The sequence below is a fragment of the Zingiber officinale genome, chromosome 5B (genome assembly GCF_018446385.1).
Source record: "Zingiber officinale cultivar Zhangliang chromosome 5B, Zo_v1.1, whole genome shotgun sequence".
In the NCBI taxonomy this organism is placed as follows: Eukaryota; Viridiplantae; Streptophyta; class Magnoliopsida; order Zingiberales; family Zingiberaceae; genus Zingiber; species Zingiber officinale.
Window position 1 is genome coordinate 59,531,277 of NC_055995.1, and position 6,000 is coordinate 59,537,276.

Consider the following 6,000-nt stretch of genomic DNA (forward strand, 5'->3'; position numbering starts at 1 on the left):
ATCATAATATATATTATCATGCACAGGCAGAGAAGCAAAAATATATTGTGTAATTACCATTTTAACACCTAAACTCAGGTTGTAACAAATATTTTGAAAGAATTTCATTGAAAGTAGATCGGTGCCCCACAATGTCTTCGTCAATCAACCTCACCATGACGGCTTGTTTCTCATCCGAAGCTTCGCCTCCATCGTAAGTATTTCGTTAGACTTTAATGTTTTGATTCTTTTCCTCTTGTTTTGGGGTTTGATTTTTTAGGATTTTGATTCTTCTCCTAACTTCTACAATCATGTTTAATGACTATAGGTCTTTAGATTGAAGATTTATTTTTAGGGAATAGAGGTTTTAAAAAAAAGTTGTAATGTTGTAGCATCTACTTGGCAATAGGTGCTACAATGTAGTTAAACCCTAATGGATGATGCAACTTGGTTAAACCCTATAGTCCCTATTGGATTCTCATTATTGTAGTAGCGACTTGACCCTAACTGCTATAATGTGATAAGTAGCCATGTTATAGCAGCTACTAATCACATTATAGTAGCTAGGAGAAATATAGACATTGTAATGTATCATATTATGGTTAAAAAAATGACAATATAATGTATTATATATATATGCTTGAAAATTAACAAAATTGTAATAAAGCTAAATGATTATCACTAAGATCTGATGTATTTGTTTCACAGAATTAAATGGCGAGCTAAAAAATTTTTGCTTCCCATGTAGATCGTAAAAAAGTGCATTATAAAAATAATTACCCTCACTTCAAGGATTTTATCATCACTACACATAAACGACTGCCAAATAGAGTTGATAAATGAAAATCCATTTTCTTGGGGCATAGCCATGCTTGAAATTGCAAATATTTTGACAATTGGGACGTTGAAGTCAGATGTTTCATCTTTCATAATAAGGAGATTAACTTTATAAGAAAAGATGTTTCACTGATTCTAGGACTTCCAAACCAAGGCAACGAAGTAATTTTGTAGCAGGATGTAGCCGCCACCCCACTATTTTTTCAACACTTCAGTAATGTGGAGTGCACATAGAATGAACTAAAGAACAAGATGATCAACTTCAGCAAACAACCTTCATTTACTAAATCTGATACTCTCTTTTACCAATTTTTAATATTATATTTATTTGTTTGTGTTTTATTTATTACTACTAGCAATATATCTAGATTATCAGTACAATCACTAATCGATTGTGTAGATGATTTTGAGAATTTAGGTAGGTATAATTAGTGTAAGGCTATATCGTTCGATTGATCGAACCTCCAATCAGTTGACTGAACTGCTTTACTTCCTTCTTTGTTGAGATATGATCTTCATACAATTATGAGCAATTAATGTTCAGTCGACTAATCCCCTTTATCGATCAACCGATCGTTGTAGTTTCCCTATTCACCGAGATTCTTCATCAATGAGCTTTAATTGCATTTAATGTTCGATCGATCGATCCCTAGGTTCAGTCGACAAATCAGGCTGACTTCTAACTTTGCTTCTAATCGATCTAATCTATGCCACTTTGACTTGTTTCGGTTGACTGATCTACTGGTTCGGTCAACTGATCAGTCAACATACCAACTTTACTGTCGAGCTTATCTCTTCTTTATAACAAGTTGGTTGAGTCTACCGATCCATAGGTTCTATCGACCGATCAGGCCGAATATGTAAAACAAAGTTATTATAAATACTCATGCAAAACAAAGTTAGCACAGTATAATGTATGAGTAGTAAGATGCATGAATAGTATTTGACAATAGAACTGTCTTAATCTCAACTTGGAAACCTTTCCAGTTTCTTCAGTTAGATCAGCGGCCTAGGGTTTGTTCCTTTTCAAAACATGTCCTCACTGTCGCTCTTCTCTAGTTGCTTACCTCAACCTACCTGCCAAACATTGGTCCTCTAGATTTGTTTGGACTTTGCTAATTAGCATTGAATCGGCTCACCAAGACTTCCTCTTGATCTTCGGTCCTCCAGACCTATCAAGCTTCTCTGCCAAGTGTCGGGTTCTCTCGACCCACTTGGGTTTCTTCCTGGCTTCCATGATCTGCTAAGACTTTCCCAGCCCAGTAAATATCTTGCACACTTAGTTAACTTGTTAAATAATAACAAGACTTAACTTGAATCTTTGACAACATTAAAACTCAGGTTCGATTCTGGTGAACCCTACACCAACACTCATCATATATTAATTAGTGTCAACTAGCTGCTACAACGTGGAGCAGGTATTGTAAGGTAGCTGTTATAATGTGGAGCAGCTATTTAGGGTAGTTGCTATATTGTGTAGTAGTTATTGTCAGATAACTGCTATAAGTTTTTGTAGCTACTTGATTGATAGCTGATACACGTTGTAGCAGTTACAACTTAAATCATAAAATACTAAAATGTATCAACCATGAAAACTAAAATACAGGATATAAAAAATGGCAACCCAGACAAATATAAATGTTTATTAACTATTTAGAAACAACTAAGTAGCTAACTTGAAAAGACTTACCATTGAATAGTTTATGGAAAATGATGTTTGGTAAGTTTCCTGCAAATTATAGAAAAAAAATGGTAAAAAAAAGGGTTGTTTGGAGTGTCGAAGTAGCTGCTACACCATTGTAGCAGCTATCCGTCGAAGTAGCTGCTACAACATTATAGCAGCTAACTATCGAAGTAACTGTTATATAGTTGTAGTAGCTAACAGTCCAAGTAGCTGCTACAACGTTGTAGTAGCTAACATTCCAAGTAACTGATACAAAGTTGTAGTAATTAGCTGTCAAAGTAGCTGTTACCACGTGTAGAAGCTAGTTGTCGAAGTAGTTGCTACATGTTGTAGCAGATAGTGCAGGGATTTTACGTTTTAGTATAAATCCTAATATATTATTAGGATTTGAGGGAATTAAGAATTAAATTTAAACGTCTTACCATTAAATCAAATGTGGAAAATTGAAGCTCCCTAAATTGGTAAGTTTGCTGCAAATTATGCAACTAAGAAAAATATAAGGCGTTATTTAAAATAAAAAGATAAATAACATTATAGGATAGCACATTATAGGCTTCAAAGCTCTTATTATATCCTGTTTATTCTCGAAGGCCTTGTATAGCACCCTTAAAAAGATTAACTTATATATATGCTTCTATCTAGGTGTCATAAACACCCGGCTAACGTCCAATAAAGACAACATATGTTTAGTCCTATATTCATTAAATAGATCATTTAAAATCACATATAAACAATACATATTACGAATAGAGGAAATTATAACTTAAAATGAATCGACTTACCATGTAGCTATTATATATTGTAGAAGTTCACTTTCTAAATAGCTGCTACAACGTGTAGCTGTTAACTTTCCAAGTAGCTACTACATGTTATAGCAGCTAACTGTCAAAGTAGCTGCTAGAACATGTAACAATTAGTTGTTGTACATTGTAGTATAAATCTTAATAATATCTTAGAATTAGAGATAATTAAAGATTAAAATAATTTTAAATAAATTTTTACCAAGTTTATATATATAATGAAAATATTTTTAGGTGTACTATCTGCTAGAAAATATAGCTGCTACAAAAACATTATATAATCAAAAAATCATTTAAATTTATAAAAAATAAATAATTCACAATGAAAGAACAGATTATTTGCCAAATATTTTTTAATAAAATTTATCCTACAATGACACAACGTACATGTCGTAGCGGCTACAACGTGTAGCAGATAGTTGGATAGTTATCTACTACCGGTTGAAAACCAACATTTTAATGTATCATCAAGATTATCACTATGATCTGATGTATTTCTTTGACAGAATTTAATAGTGAGCCGGAGAACTTCTTGTCATATTGTATTGTAGGTGTCGATATGTGAACATTGGCATCTAATTGAGCCATACAAATGCCACCATGACATTCTAAGAATATGCTAGTCCACTAGCTGATCGCCCTTCTTGTCTTTTCCATTTACTTCGCGTAGTAGTGGGAGAAGTTTGGATGATCATATCAACACAACAGGATTCTTGAAATTCATTGTAGCACAAAATCTGGAAGATGAAAGAATATAACAAGGAAGACACACAATTAGATTTTAAACAAAGATATTTCTTTCTAAACCCCAAACTGACTACGTACATCCATATGAAAGCTTACAATACACCGCAAAAGGCAACATGACCACCTTGTCATTTCCATTTTGGGAGGAAGACACAATACCATATTTTGGACAAATACAGTGGATGCCATGAAAGGATTAAAGAAGGTAGTGTAGAGAAGATGGCAGCATAGTTATGCTACTCGTAAAAGTGTCATGAAAGAAAGAATGATAGAGAAAGTGAGAAGACTTGTAAAAGAGTGATGATGTGGAAGCGATAATGAAAGAGTCTCTACAACACCATCATTTTATAGGAAAATTAGGTCACTGTAAAATTCGGGAATAGGAGTATCACGCGTACACAGTTGTCCTTCTACCAAATTCGGATTCTACCTGTGTTCATGGGCCATGGTTTATAACAGGTATAAGTGGGCATTCTATCGAAGTGACGGATCAATGATCCAGAGTAGGTATGTCTCCATTATTATTAATTGATAAGTCGTTATATATTAATTGGTGTCAGCTAGCTGTTACAACGTGTAGTAACTAATGTAGGGTAGTTGCTATAACATAGAGCAGCTATTACATGGAGTAGCTATTGTAGGATAATAGTCTACATTGTGGAATTATCTGCTACACCGTTGTAGCAGTTAAAATTCCAAGTAGCTGCTACAACATTATAACAACTAGCCGTTAAAGTAGCTGCTAAAATGATGTAGTAGTTAATCGTTGAAGTAGTTACTACACCGTTGTAGTAGTTACCTGTCAACGTAGTTGCTATAACATTGTAGTAGCTAATCGTCGAAGTAGCTACTATAATATTGTAGCAGTCTATATTATGGAATTAGCTACTACACCGTTGTAGTAGTTACCTGTCGAAGTAACTACTACAACATAGTAGCAGCTAGCTGTCGAAGTAACTGCTACACCGTTGTAACAGTTAGCATTCCAAGTAGATGCTACACCATTCGAGCAGTTAACATTTCAAGTAGTTACCATAACGTTGTAGCAGCTAGCCGTCGAAGTAGTTGCTACACCGGTAGATCAGTTAACATTACAAGTAGTTGCTACAATATTTTAGTAGTTAGCTGTCGAAGTAACTGCTATACCATTGTAGCAGTTAACATTCCAAGTAGTTGCTACAATATTATAGCAGCTAGCCGTCGAAGTAGCTGCTACACTATTTTAGCAGTTAACATTCCAAGTAGCTGCTACAACGCTATAGCAGCTAGCCGTCAAAGTAATTGTTACATCGTTGTAGCAGTTAATATTCCAAGTAGTTGCTACAACACTGTAACTACTGTTGGGCAATTTCCCTTGGTCAAGTTTGACCAGTTTGACTAAGCTTGAGTTGGGTCAAGCTTGAGTCGTGATGTTTGAATTTTGATGTTTGACAATATATGGAGATTGCTAGGGCAATCTGTTAGTTAGAGCCCTAGAGCCAATCATATGATGTTTGTTGGACTCATTGTATCATATTCCTATATATATAAAAAGGCATTTGTTTTGGTTATTATACTTACTTGTATTGGTGCCAAATAACTAAGTATAATAGCATCCTTGAGTAGAAAGTTCCTATCTATATCAATCGATTGGTTGAATCGATAGTGAGATGATATAGAGAACACTACTCTTAATCATTCCTAGTTAAGTATTAATATTCAGGGACAATGTTAATGCGACGAGACTAGCATGTAGGTCAATTCGATGACTTGATCTCACAAGTCATGGATATAGAGATATCAAGTTGACACATGTGTATGCATTGGAGAATGTATACTGAATGACCCGCCATGAGGAAGTATCATGGATCGTTATATGAGTGTCATATACTTTCTTATGTGACTATTAGTATGACTATTAGCCCTTGAACCTAAAGTCACCATGGTTCCCTACATAAGGAGTTGCATACTTTG